Source organism: Lissotriton helveticus, chromosome 6 (assembly GCF_964261635.1).
Source record: "Lissotriton helveticus chromosome 6, aLisHel1.1, whole genome shotgun sequence".
Classification (NCBI taxonomy): domain Eukaryota; kingdom Metazoa; phylum Chordata; class Amphibia; order Caudata; family Salamandridae; genus Lissotriton; species Lissotriton helveticus.
The window spans coordinates 1,088,755,936-1,088,771,286 of NC_136067.1; the positions used below are offsets into that span (position 1 = coordinate 1,088,755,936).

The 15,351-nt window shown below is 46.6% G+C and overlaps 1 protein-coding gene across 2 annotated transcripts in view; it reads right to left on the minus strand.

Annotated features, from left to right (window-relative positions):
* The window catches only part of RGS7 (regulator of G protein signaling 7), a 1,941,513-nt gene that overhangs the window by 185,367 nt on the left and 1,740,795 nt on the right, over positions 1–15,351 (minus strand). The window lies entirely within an intron of this gene.

Consider the following 15,351-nt stretch of genomic DNA (forward strand, 5'->3'; position numbering starts at 1 on the left):
GACCACCTTCTTGCGTGAACAAAACGTGTCCTACTCCTGGGGTCATCCCTTTCGGCTTATCTTCAGATGGCAGAACAGGTTGGTGCAGGTCAGATCCCTGCAGGCTGCCAAAGACCTCCTGGGTATAGATGACGCTACCACTTCCTCGGGCGACAGCGGCTCCCCATCGCGGCGGAGGCGGCGCTCCCCATCATGGCAGAGAGTGGGCCGGGAGACTGCGCCGAGGAGACCTGACCCTACAACTAGCCTGCAGGAGAGAGGCGCAGCAGTTGCCTCCGTGGCATCAGTGATGGTGGCACCAACGCAGGATAGCTCCAGGGCGGCTTGAGCCCTGGGGAGACGACTAGTTGGCGCCGGAGGGGCACCTCCTCTTCAGGTACCGTGGGTATTTTTGTACTTTTGGGAAGACACCCCGGACCGGGACCTTGGGGGCACACTCAATGGTGCCTTGACCCTCACCCCCTGGGGGAACCTGCAGACGGCCACACACTGGGACTGTCAGGATCGTTGTTTTCTCTTGTAATTCTGTCTCTCCTTGTTGTTTTTTACCATTCTGCTAGTTCTGAAGCGGAATTCACAGTTCATGGGAGTGGGTGGGTGTCGAAGGGAACTGTTGTGGGAGGTGGGAGGGTTGGGTTTGGGGGGGCGGCGGTGGTGACCAGGTTGTATGGTGTGGTGCAACTTTTGGCTTGTGGTATGTTGTATGTATGTCTGCTGCTTGCTCAGAATTGGCCTCTGAGGCTCTATGTGTTTACCGTTCTGAATGCGTGGAATGGATGGTACCGCTGGGCTGGCCTCCCGATACACTTGGAGACGAGGAGGCGGGGAGGAGTCTGTGGTTCCTTCGGGTTGGGACATGGCGAGCTGTGCGGGTGGTGGATGGTGGAGGAGAGTCGCTGGGGAGTTGGTTGGAGTGTGTTCTCTCGACATGTGGCCCCCTTGAGTGTCCTAGCTGTGGTGCGCCAACGTGAGATCCCCTGTGGTGGCTCCGGGTGGGAGAGGCGGGGAGGTCCTATGACGGTATGCAAGTTGCGGGGGTGAGGTCACTACATTGTAATGCCACTTAGTATTGGAACGTGGAATGTGAAAGGCTTAAATTCCCCGCAAAAACGCCAGAAAGTTTGGAAGTATGTGAATGATCACCAACCAGATGTAGTGGGTCTTCAGGAGACTCACCTGGCGCGCAGGGATGAGCTCCGCCTTAAGCACAAGCACTTCCCCCTTATATACAGATCATCTGCCTCCACGAAACACAGGGGGGTGGTTCTTCTCTTCCGTTCGACCCTTCATTTTCAGCCTATGGGTGTGCGCAGCAATAAGGAGGGCCGTTGGCTGATGGTCAAGGGTATGATGCATGGTAGATTATGCAACTTCGTGGTGGTATATGCCCCAAATACTGGCCAAAATAGCTTTCTCCAGGACCTGCTGCGGACAGTGGAGGACTTTGTTGAGGGGACCCAGTTTTTGATGGGGGACTTCAATCTGGTATGGCATCGGGAAATGGATAGCTCTCATACTCGGAGATCTGATACTGGCCTGTTCTCTACTGAGACACAGTGACTTATAAGTGATTTAGGACTGGTGGATGGGTGGCGCTCTCTACATCCCCACTCTCTGGACTACACCTTCTTCTCCCATGTCCACCACTCCTATTCCCGACTAGACCACATTTTCTTGAGTCAAGCCCTTAGAGGTGATGTCCGCGACTCCAGTATATTCCCGCTCTCTGTCTCTGACCATAGCTTGCTCGTGCTCGGGCTGCGATGGTCGGCGAGAGGTGATGGGCAATGCAAGTGGTACTTCCCGGCCTCGCTTGTCCGGGATGAACTCTCGTGTAAGGAGCTGCGGAATGCCATCCGGGAATTTTTTACTCTTAATCCCGTGTCCGACACATCAGTGTTCACCACCTGGGACACCTTTAAGGCGTCAATGAGGGGCACCTGCTTGGCGCTTAATGCTAACCTCAACAAACTGCGGCGTAAGGAGCGGGAGGAGCTGGAGGGAGAACTCGCTGCTCTTGAACAAGCACATAAACTGAACCCTTCCAGATTGACCCTTCGCCCATTGACAGCGGTTAGGGGGAAGCTTAGGGCCCATTACAACAACAGGGTGGAGTTTACCCTGCTTAGACTACGGCACCTCTCCTACTCCCAGGGGAACAAGGTGGGGAGACACCTGGCTCGCCAGCTTCGGGACAAGAGGGAAATGGACTACATAGGAGGTATCCAAGATGCGGCGGGGACTCTGCAACATCGGGACGAGGCCAAAGCTGATCTCTTTGGGCGCTTCTATGCCGCGCTCTATGCAGGGGAGGCCCTGGACTCCGAGGCCCAACGGAAGTATCTAGGCGGTCTTCCCATGCCCTGGGTCTCCAGGGAGTGGAATGAATTACTCGCCGCCCCATTCACCAGAGCGGAAGTGTTAGATGCCATTAAAGCTCTGAAACCCCATAAGGCACCTGGGCCAGATGGCTATACCACTCTTTTTTACCAGACGTTCGCGTCAGAAGTGAGCGACTTTCTGGTCTCCCTTTTTAACGACATGGCAGAGGCCGAGGAAAACGTCGGGCTCAATGGCCGAAGCAGTGATTACGATTATCCCCAAACCAGGGAAGGATCCGTCTAAATGTTCTTCATATCGTCCGATAGCCCTCCTCAATATAGATGCCAAGTTGTACTCCTCCATCATTGCAAGTAGGCTCCAAGACCTGATGCCGGCACTCATTCATCCGGATCAATCCGGATTCATCAAGGGCCGCCAGACCCATGATAATACGAGGAGAGTAATTCACTTGATAGAAAAGGCTAACAGGTTCCGAATACCGGCGGTCCTGGTGGGCCTTGATGCGGAAAAGGCCTTTGATCGGGTGGATTGGGGCTTCCTGTTTCACGCCTTGGACGCCTTTGGCTTCTCGGCTAAGTTCCTTTCGATGGTGAGAGCGAACTACAGCAGCCCCGTTCTAGAGTAGCGGTAATTGGCCACCTGTCAGCGGCCTTTTCGCACTCCCAGGGCACCAGGCAGGGATGCCCCCTCCCCCCCTGCTCTTCGCACTGAGTATTGAACCATTGGCGCTAGCTGTGCGAGAACACGAGGGAATACGGGGTCTCCCCTTTACCGGAGAGCAGCACAAAATTACCCTCTTTGCTGATGACGTTCTCCTATCTGTTATGGATCCGGCTCACTCTCTGCCAGACGTCCAGACGGTGTTACTGCGATTCGAGGAAGTAGCCGGCTTCAAGGTAAATTACGATAAGTCTTATGTTCTTAATCTTACGCTTTCCTCCGCAGAGGTGGACCGAGTGCAACCACTCACTCCACTGCCTTGGGCCTCCAACTCCATCCTGTACTTGGGAGTCCGGTTGACGCCCTCGATAGGGAAATTATACTCCGTGAACTTTCCCCCGTTACTGGCGAAGACTCGTGCGGACTTGGACCGCTGGAAGCCGAAGTACGTATCGTGGCTGGGTAGAATTCACGCACTTAAAATGGTCCTCCTTCCCAAGTTCCTATATCTCTTCCAGGCGCTTCCTATCCCTCTGGATTTGGACTTCTTCCGGCGCCTAAAAACCCAGATGCTTCAATTCATCTGGCAGGGGAGAAGGGCGCGGTTCTCCTTTGCTACTCTGCGTCGGACACGGGGGAGGAGGGAGGGAGCCTTCCCAATATGCACTTGTACTACAAAGCCGCGCAGTTAAGAGTCTTGGTGGAGAGGTCCCAACAACTCTCGGAAAAACACTGGCTACATATGGACAGGAGTGTAGCAGGGAGATCAATCTGGGATTTGGCGTGGAAACCCAAAGGGGATAGGCCCAAGAACGCATACATCAGTACTCCCACCAGCACTACCCTGAAGGTATGGGCTACAGTGTCTAGTGATGAACGCTGGACTACGTTCCCATCTCCCTTTACGCCGATACACTTTAACCCGGCCTTTCCGCCGGCGTTGCAGGAGGGTCCTTTCGAAGTATGGAGGGAAGGGGGCTGTAGGGCTCTCACACATTTGTTTCATGGCTATACTCCACTTACCTTTGAGAACTGTATGCGGGACTATGGAGTCCCTCCGTCCGAGCGATTCCACCACGTCCAGCTGCTTCACTGGGCCATGTCACCTGTGGTCAACGACACGGCCACGAGGCCTCCCTCTCCGTTTGAGGCCTTCATCTTACGGACCACCGCCATGAGGGGCGTTATTTCCTTTCTTTACAACCTACTGCTTACCTCTGCCGTGTCACCTCGTCCCCGCTATATGGGACACTGGGAGGAACTTCTCGGGCGTGATATTAGAGACGGGGAGTGGTCGTCCCTGTGGTGGGATATCGGTACACATAATCACTCGGTGGAGTTAAGGGAGGCCCATCTTAAGACACTCATGGACTGGTATTTGTACCCGGTCAAGTTACATCGCATCTTCCCGTCCTCCTCTGACAGATGCTGGAGGGGCTGTGGTCTGCTTGGGGATTTCCGCCATATCTGGTGGGACTGCCCGATCATCCGCCCTTACTGGGAAGAGATCCTATCCCATATCAAGGAGATTCTCGGGTACCCTGTTGCTGATACAATGGCCCATGTACTGCTGGGTCTTCGAGATAAGGATCTCGAGCACCAGACCCGAGCGGACAAAAAGATCCTATGGCTGTGTATTGGGGCTGCCAAACTCACTCTAGCAGCGGCCTGGAGAAAAAAAAGGAAGCCCCGGCGATTTCCCTGTGGCATGCGAGGTTGTGGAAATTGCTGAGCTTGGAACGGGTGGCGGACATCTTCCTGGGCAACTTCAAAAAATTTATGTCCGCTTCCTTTCCAGGGGATTGCCATCTGCAGTCTGCCCGTCCACGGTGCGGGCTCTCCATCTATTTCAGGTCTAACTGCGGAGTCAGGATGAGTGAATGAGTGTATGTTGTCACCACCACTGGGGGGAGGGGAGTGGGAGGGAAGGGGGGGCGGGGGGAGGTTGTTCCCTGTTAGTTCGCTTTTTGCATCACCCTCAATAGTAGAAGAGGCATACTAGAAGCCTGTATGCCAGACGGCGTGTATAAGTACCGCTACTCCTACCTTGCAGAGCTTCCCACTCCGTTGAGATTATTGGACTGTGGTTCAGCTTTGTCCAATATTTGAACTATCCTATTGCTTCATTGGACTGCCCTTCCTAGCTGAAGTGTGGGAGCCCTCCAGACACTCAACGGCCTTGCTCTCTGCCTCTATCTATACCCCTGCGTGGGACGATGTGCGGGATTGTTTTCCTCTTCTGTTTTTTCGAATAAAACAAAAATAAAGTTTTAAAAAAAACAAAAAACATTTATGCTAAAAATAGGTGCTCAGTATAATATGCCGCCCGACTGGTAATTTGCTGCTTCTGTTATTGCCTTCACATTTATATAATACAAGTAACATTACGCCAACAACAAGCCAGGGCTATTGGCTCTGTCAAATGTTGTTGGTTGCATAAGATAAATATACAACATGGATACAAACAACTATGGCTTTGTTGAATATAATATTAAAAATGCTTTAGTTCTTCCACCAGAGGATGTAGCATAATGGCTAAAGCTGCACTTTGGAGCAGAAGAAGCAGGTTTGAGTCTCAGCATCGGCTAAACATTCTGTTTTTCTCAGCAAATCACTTAATCGCCCGTGCTTACCAAAAAATAAATGAATATGTTCTTGGTGATACACTTTGAATTTTGCAATCTAAAGCTGCAAAAAAAGAAAAGTTACATAAAAACAGTGAACTGCTGCTGTAGTGACCTGCTGGTCACTGTTCTAGTTGTTCTGTCACCAGCCCCTCCCTGAGGGCTGTCTTACACCCACCCCTCACCCATCCAGCACAGGCGTCACAGGACATGTGACTCTGTTTATAAAAGCGGCCGGGTGCATGTGCCCTGTGCCAGTTCTACCCACTATAGGAGTGTGTCTGTGTTGTGACTCTTTATGTATGGGGGTGGCGGTTGAGGGGGAGAGAGCAGCCCATGTTTAGGGCAACCACCTGCCAGCAGGCGTAGGAAGCACCTGACTACCCGCGGGGTGATTGGGAGCCCACCCTGCACCTGGTGTGCCCGCAAGTGCGCGGTGGTACACAAAAACGAAGAGACCGCACGACTAGTGAGAGAGCCAGTGGCATGCCCCTACCACCGGCCTGCTGAGGCCCCAACTGAAGAGAGATCAGAGCAGGAGCCCACCCGCATCAAAGTGACAGCCCGCAGGGCATGAGGTGAGCCCGAGCAGGTGCAGTCAAGTATTCGGGCTGAGTGAAGAGTTAGCATGCAGGAAAGCAGACAGCCGAAGAGGCCCACAGTGAGGACAACCCCCAACCGGCCAGCACGAGAGATCGCGCAGAGAAGTAAATACATCCCGGGCCCCTCTAGGGGGCATATTTACAATGAGTCGCGCATCCCTGCATATCAGCAGGGATGCACCACTTATTGTGCGCCATGCCTCCGCCACCATGGATGCGCCGCATTTACAATGCGGCAAACCATGGGGTAAAAACGGCACAGATGCGTCACGCATCTGTGCCGTAAAAGTGACGCATTGCTGGAGTTTCGTCGCAAGCGCGATGCTGCTCCAGCAATGCTCTGGGGGGCCCTATCTTGTTAATGCTGCGTCATTCCTTACACCTGCTTCAAGCAGGCGCAGGGTTTTGATGCAGCATGGGCCCCAAAGTGACTGAGTGAAATCTTGTAGATTTCACTCAGCCACTTTTAGAAGGCGTTCCTGCACCGGAACGCCCCCCCTACGCAGGAACGCCTCCTTCTGGCACAGGGCTTTACAACGTGACGCATCTCCCAGATGCGTCACGTTGTAAATACCCCGCACCATGGCGCATCTTTTGCGCCGCCACTGCGTCACAAAAGTGACGCAACGGCTGCGTAAAAGACGCGCAAGGGGCTTGTAAATCTGCCCCTAGGTGTGGAGAGGCAGATGCATGGCCCGGGTCCCACTAGCAGAGAGGGCCGCAAGCTTCCTCACCAGCCTTCCTAGTAAGGAAAGAAAGGAGGAGTGCCAGGTCTAGTGCGATGGCCCAGATTGCGAGACTCGGACGGGAGCCCACTCCGCATCCGAGGGGCAAACCACAAGCGTCTGCGGTGAGGAGTGAGCGCCTAGGGGGATGGTGCCAGCAGAGAAGTATCATATGTTCTCAAGAACACACCTATTTGGATCTGAGGCTCTGGACATGTCTGAGTGAGCAAGGTCTTTCTCGTATCTAAATCCTTCTAGATCAGAGGTGCATGCTTCTAGTTTCTGTATTTTATTGCCTTCAGCATTGGTCTGTCACAGAACAAAAAGGCATGGGCACCCATTCATCAAAATGGTAGCTGAAGGGACATAACGCACCATTTAATTCTCAATGTCATTACATGGTTTCCCTATTGGTTCTACACTTGTTCCCTCACCAGACCTCTGTTGTTACTCTGAGACTAAGGTAATAGCTAAAGTGGACACAGTAGGCCAAAATAGGATGCATCAAGCCCTTTATGCTTTTTGTTCTTTTTGCCTCTATCTTGAAACCAAGGTGGCAGTGGTAGTGCCAGAGGAAATCAAAGGCAAGCTGAAGGTTGTTGTTGCTATCTCTGGATATCTGTGATTGACTTTCCTGTCAGGGGTTGAAAGCAAATCACACCAACAACATACACTAATTATCTGGTACGGTTTTGTGGGGCAGACACTCTTTGATTACTTTTTTTTTTAATTGATGTACAATTTATGACAAAGAGAGAGCATTATTTTATATGGCTCATCGAGGTGAATGATACCTAAATGCCTTTTTTGTAGAGATATGTGAATTTTATCAATACCTGTTCTACAATAAACACATTTACAATTTGCAGTCCTTAGGCACAAATGTCCTTATCTTTTCTCCTGCTCCACACTATCTGTGAATGAAGAGGAAAACATGTAACCTCAATTGTGAGTAAAGCAATATTACTAACATTATTTTTTGTTGGGTAATAAGTATCTTGGGAAAACTGACTCAATGTAGCACAACCATTTTAATTAGGCTTTGTAATTTCGCTCTTCAGTGCTTTAATTAAGTTATCTCATTATTTTTTTATAACTTCAAATAGGCTTGGTGTTCTTCTGAAATGTTACAACTTTAGCAAGCTAACGTTAGTTATTTTGGGATATAAAAAGTGATGTATAATTCCTCTTTCTTAGTAAAATTTGCTAACTTGCATTCTTGAAACAAGTAAGTGGACAAAACTAAGAGAGGTCCACACAGGACGAGGTACGTCTTTGATCTCGCCTGACAGGGTTCTAACAGGCCAAATGTGAACATTCAAAATTCAACTCTAAAAGGAATATACCAAGTGTAACATGGAGGTAATAGGAAAAGAAGAGAAGGAGGAACAAGGATAAAGAGAATAAGTTACAACACGTCTTCCTTCCACAAAACTGGAAAAGGAAATGACAAGAAGAAGAAAGTAAACTGCTGGAAAGATACTTCTTTATGGAAGAATGGACATGTACAGAATTTGAGAAACTAATAACCATAAGAATAACAATAAAGTTCAAAAGCTCAATACATTACATAGTTCTTGTGCCATGAAGGAGGAAAGAAAAATCTTCCACCCTCCTTGCAGGTGATGGTTTTACCAAGCTATGCCTCTATGTGTTATTGGTAAGCAAGCCATCTGGGCATGGAACCAACTTGTCTATCCTCCAAGACATACAGTTCCAATCACATCACGTTTCGCTTTTTTGATAGGTTGGGTGAAGGTATTGAACTCATTCTGACTCGTAGTGGCTTTTTGAAACTCACGCCCGTTGCCCAATTCTCCACTTTCTGTTTCTAGTTTTGAGTTCCTGAATTACCAGTCATTGTTTTTTATTTGATGGAGAGAATGTCTTTCACTCATTGCTTCTCTGTCAACAGTGGAAGTTTCTCCACCATTCAACTAATTTGGAGGGAGTTTGGACTCCGGTTTCCTCCCATTATGTAATTCAAAAGGCAATGCCCCTTTAATTGCAATGGGTGTGCTATGATAGGACCAAAGAATGTTTCTCAGTGTCTGAACAATAATTTCACCAAATGTTACAATCACTCTTTTATTATTCTATTGGTTCTTTCCACAAGACTATTGACCTTGGGACAATGGAGTGGAGATTTGATATGGCAAATGAAAAGAATTCTTAGAATATTTTTCATTTCCTCTGAAATAAATTGGACCCCGTTGTTCATGATAAGATTGCTGTGAATTCCTTCTTTAGAAAAGGTGCCCGAAAGAAATTCAATGAGAGACTCAGGGCCAGATGTAGGAGCCATTTACCGACCGGTAACGGCCGATTTCGGCCGTTACCGACCGGTAAATGGGTTTTCGGTATGTAGGGGCATTTTTTACAGAATCGGTAAATTTACCGATTCGGTAAATTTACCGATTCTGTAAAATACCGAATCGGTATTTTTACCGATTCGGTAAATCTCAGATGTAGGTGGGACTCTTCAGAGTCCCAAAGGCCCTACAAATTCGGTATTTGACCACCCAATCCAATTGGGTGTTAAAATACCGAATTCAGGTGCGCATGCACGTGTGCATGCACACCTATGCCATGTGACAGACAGACATGCCCTCAGGGCATGTCTGTGTGCCACATGGCGTACATGTCAATTTTCGGGTGCCAGAGGGTGTCAAAGTGACACCCCCTGCACCATTGCTAAAATCGGTATTTACCGATTCTGTAATTACAGAATCGGTATTTCCCATTGATTCCTATGGGCTTCACAGCCCATAGGAATCAATAGGAAATACCGATTCGGTATTTACCGAATCGGTAAATACCGAATATTACCGATTCGGTAATTCCACATCTGGAATTACCTACATCTCCCCCCTCTATTTTACCACTTCTTAAATATCGAATCGGTAAGATTCGGTATTTAAGAAGTGGTAAAATAGATTTACCTACATCTAGCCCTCAGTGTTTATTTTGTTAGCATATTTTGATAGAAAACCCAGTGTGACTGATAATTTACTAAGACAAAAATAAATTTGGTGTGAATCTCTGGTATGTTAACTGGATCAGAAATGTCAAGCCCTAATTTGTTTAATGGCTTGGAGGGAATTTCAACTGGGGACAGAGGGTATTTGTGGGTGTGATTAGTTTTGACACTGATTGGGCAAACATAGAAATCATTTACTACATTCTTGAAAATAGAGAATTGCTGTAGGGAAACTGATATTCTCCTATCATTTTGTTCTTTTTAATGTTTCTAAGTAAGTGTCTTTCAACGGCAATGTTTACATACGTATCTCTCATGCAAGCAGGAAGTGAAATCTTTCCTGACCTAAGTATAAGATCACAATGTACATACATCTTATCTCTTAGATTCCAAAAATTATATATATCTCAGGTGAAAAAAATACGCTATTGTTTGATTAATTAATTCATTACAATCCATATAAAAGAGACACAGCTTAACACATTATTCAAACGTTTTTCACTTGACTTCCCATCATTCTCAATAAAATAAAAATTATTGAATACAAATTATCTTCTAGAACAGGGTGACTATCTCTTAAGTACAAACACAAGATGGCATTGTGTCAATAAATACAGTTAAAAAAAGTAAAGGTCTCTTTGAAAACAACAGGTAGTTCACCAAACTGGAAAAGAAAACATACTGCAAATGGGGAAAACATATTTGTGGGCCAATGAGGAGTCAAGGAGTGTTATGTAGCTGACAGGTTTAGAAATGTGTTATCTGACTAGTCAGCCGTGGTTCGCTGAATGGATTCTCTAAATCAAATTTAACTTGATCTATCTTATGGTCTCCAAAATTTAGTACAAAGTTCAGAGTTACAATAGTCAATAGCAAATCGTTGGTACCATGGCTTTTCCTCAGCCACACAACTTAAAATTTCATGGGCCCCTTTAATAAGATTCTGCTGTTATCGGGGGCTGTAGACTTCTATATAAAGGATAGATTCAGGTTCCATGTTGTGAGGCTGGGCCAGGGTGCACCGGTTTTACTGGAAAGCAGCTTCAGAGATGTACCATTGTTATGTCCGCCTATGTTTGTTTCCTAGTTTTGAGACAGGATCTGAAATTTCTGATTGAGCTTAGGATATACAAGATGGACGAAGAGTGGGAAGCTGATGCTCAGAACCGTGTTCTCCAGGTTCAATGCCACGATACCCTGCCTGCAAGACCAGACTCCCTATCTATTCCACTCAGGCCTCAGTTTTGATCTATGCAAGGTCAACAATGCTGGGCAGAGACATACAACATGCTCCAGAGACTCGACCGATTCCCGGCATCTTCTGCACTGAAGTTTGTCTGATTGGAGCCACCAATGGGGTAGATGTATAAAAAATGGTACTCCCCCAGTCTAATGTCTGATTGGAGCCACCAATGGGGTAGATGTATAAAAAATGGTACTCCCCCAGTCTAAGTGCCATGAATCTCTGTTTTAAATGCAAGGAGTATGTACACGCAAGGTAAGATGGAACAGAGGCCAACTGATGTTGATTACTTCCCATGCATGCTTGGGTTTGGCAAAAGGATCACCTTGTCAGAAGAGTATGATCACAATTGGGTGGGTTTCTTGATTCTTATTTTAAAAGCTGCATTACTTGGGTTAAGGTTCCAGAGGTCACTTGCTGATAATTGCTGCACGCATTTGTAAAAGAGCCAACTATGTGACCCACCAGGGTTGCTGGAGCTGATATCTAAACATAGCAAAGATTTGAGGGAACCAGCTCTGGCCTGCCTTAACTTATGGCACAATTTTAAATGTGCTTAGCATTTCGTAGTTTAGGAGGCCTAGCTATAATCAGATCTGAGCTGCAGATGCAGTTTTTGGCAGCTGAAGGACCTTTTTTATAGATCTTTGTCACATGCTGGTTTAGTGTAGAGCTGAATTTACCTAGGGAAATGTCAAAGCCATACAAGATAGTGGGGCCTATTTTAGCTCGCATGACTTCCAACATTAGAGCTAGGCTTGGACCTTCCAGCTTTGTGGAAAGTTTTGAGAGGTTAACTTGATGAGCCCTAGCTTTCATAGCGATGTCACTACGATGCTTGACAAAAGTGCCACTAGATATAAATCTTCAGATAAATCCTTAAGTTTAGTAGGCTATCCATGTATGTTTTTTCACTTATTGTGTCAAGGATTGTGTTAAGTGTCATAAAGTTTTCACACTCACAATTATGAAGACCAGGAACTGACACTGAGAGTACATATTATTCAGGTCATGAAGTTTGCACTCAATGGGCATTCTTGACAGTCAGCAGCATTGTTCTTTTTTTATTACCTGAAACATACTTAAAAATGACAGTTGTATCCCTCTAAACCTTAAACACATTTAGCTATTCTAGGTGTGGTCCTCTCAATGACTTTGGTGGATAACACAGACATAGGGGTTTAATGATCTGTCCTTAAAAGGAAGGGCATACCCCATAAATGAAATTGAAGCACTTTACTACCCAGTAACAGGCCAGCACTTCTTTTTCTATAGTAGAATAGATTTGTTCAGCATCCTTGAGGGTTCTGGAAGTAAAAGCTTTAATTTTTTTCAGTACCTTCACAAACTTTGGAGAGAGTAGCCACTAAACCTTTATTACTGGCATCTGTGGTCAAATTGGCCTTACTGTTGCATTTTCTCTGGCATACTGCTGTTTCAGGTGCCAACCTGATGGGCATTAGCAGATACTATAGGTACCAAAAAGGGAACGGGAATGAGGTGAAAGACATGGAATCACGGCGAAGGGCCACTTGGTCCAGAAGGTTTGCCACTTTTTCAGATTCCTCATTTGGTAGTGGTTCCGATAGTGAGTCTGACAAACCTTCTAGTAGTCGTTCCACTGGCCGGACACAAAGATATCAAGAACTGCAGTCTTTTTTAGAGTATTCCACATGGGGACCCAGCAGAGGTGGGGGACAGGATCCCACCTGGGACAGACCAAGGGGATGGAACAGAGTGCGCAACAACCAGAACAACAACAGGAGATGCCGAACCCCTAGTTGAACACTTTGTCAACCTATCACATCAGACCGAAAACCTCAAAATGGACTGTTCTTGAGAAGGTACACTTACATCCTAAAGGAGGCAATCTTTCAGCTTCATTTCATTTTAAGGAATGTAAGTGGATACATTCATTAAACATAGTCATCCTGTGTCTGAACGAAAATGGAGGAGACGCATAAACAGATGGGTCAATTAAGGAATAGATAGTCTGTTGTCCCTTTAATCTCCACACCGACTTTGTCGGTTCTAGCTGCTACACAAGCCCAGTGCACGCTTGACAGACATGTGTTATCCACGCACCACTTTTCATAAAAGCGAATGCATCAGCAGCCGCAAGCAGAGAGTACAGAATTCTGGCATCAGCTTGCAGCGTCTAAGGTACGTCCTGGTAGGAGGAAAGCACATTCCAGATTTTAGCTACAAATTGCCCCTTTCTTGCACACTAAGATTCGGATCCTTTGTCCACAGTTACTGTAGAGCCATGATCCAATCTTGACTCAGTCGGTGGCACACTAACCGCGCCTGACCACTTGAGCCATCACGATATCCTATGATCAGTGTTATTCAGTAAACAAGGTATGTTCCTTTCTTGTATTCATGAGGTATTTAAAAGTGCTTGTCTTCACAAGAACCTCACATTAAGGACGCTGTCTTCTTTTCCACAGCCTCAAATTTCATGAATTGTTTAGTGACTACTGGGTTTGCCATTCAAATAAGAGGCATAACCGACCCGCTCCGACCTCCAGGAGCACACGATTCCTGGTTTCCATCTTGTTACCAGGTATGCTTTTCATTGATGTAAATGAATTAGAGCGATTAGGTCAGTTCACCTTATTCATTCCCTTACACAGTCCCCCGTTGTAATTTCCGCTACGTACACCTAGTTGGACTCGGCTCAACCCAGGCTTCCCTTTATCCTAAGGCTTAAGGAATCTCTTGTCCTTCGGATTATCTAAAGAACCGGTAAGTTAACTCAGGTTACCACATGTCCATGCATGTTTTTAAATAGCACTATGAACACATACTTAGCCAGAATTATTTTTCTACAGGCTGTCCGTCTTAACTCCTAGTCCTGAAGAAGACCCGTTTTGACAATACCCCATTATTGCTTCAGTCAGGGTCGAAACATCAACGGTTTTACCTGTCCATACTTCAATAGGTCTCCTAGCTTACAAATCATTGTGATATAATTCTTGAGCCTGAGATACTGTTTATAACGAAATTAGACCTTTTTTCAAAACAACTTCACTTGTAAATACATGTCCATTGTGTCACTTATTTGTATAATACACCTATTTCGCCACCATGTCACTTTATCCACCATGCCACTGTAAATCACCTTCAAGTGTGCCGCTCCATTAATTGAATTACCAGACACCCTGTTTCTACGGTCATTTTGCACTGTGAACCAAAAAACTTTGAAAACTCAAGTGAAAATACGATTTATCATACATCACATATTCACATGGTAATTATCAGGACTTGCTCTTATTTACCCCCCATCACTTAGGGCCTCATTAATAGTTTGCCAAACTAATTACAGTGAGTCAGGAGGCAGGAGGACGTTACCTCCATCTCCTTTACTGACTACCAAAAGCCAAATTTAGGGATGACCGACGGCCCAGCTGTCATCTCTGTACATTCAAAAAAACAACCATCACAGCAGTTCCTTTCACTGCACAAAATGTTTAATGGATGTCCACCACTGGTTTTGAGGGCTGCCAACCAACCTTTTGCAAAGTTTTTGAATTTCAGGAGCAAACTCCCGAACTTCCTGTAAATCAACACGTAAATTCGCATGCAGCGAAGAATAGGGGAATATTGCAGAGTAAAGCAACTTAAGACCGTTTTAAGGGTCCACACAAAAAGGATAAAATCACTTAACACAAAATGAATGACAAACGTTTGCGTTAGATATCTTGGGCCTCATTTATGAGAAATGCGCATCGCTGCGTGAAAGCAGCGATGCGTCACTTCTCGGTGCGCACTCCTTACAGTATGACGCATCATGTCGCAAGGAGTTACAGTAAGCGCAAAAGGGACGCATTGTTGGAATGTGTCACAAAAGTGACGCAACTCCAGCAATGCGTCCTTTCACATGGGAAAAGACCCATGTGAAAGGGCTTGCATCAGTCTTACGCCTGCTGTAAGGCATGCGCAAGATTGTGAAGCAACAGCGTCCTAAAAGTGACGCAGTGAAATCTCATAGATGCAGGTATAATGTAGCGCAGGGGTTTACAAAGTGACGCATCTGCTTATATGCGTCATTTTGTAAATAGTGCGCAACAGGAGGTATGTTTTACGCCGCCAATGCGTCACAAAAAGTGACGCATCGGAAGCGCAAAACTGACGCAAGGCCTCATAAATGAGGCCCCTAAGATTTCACTTT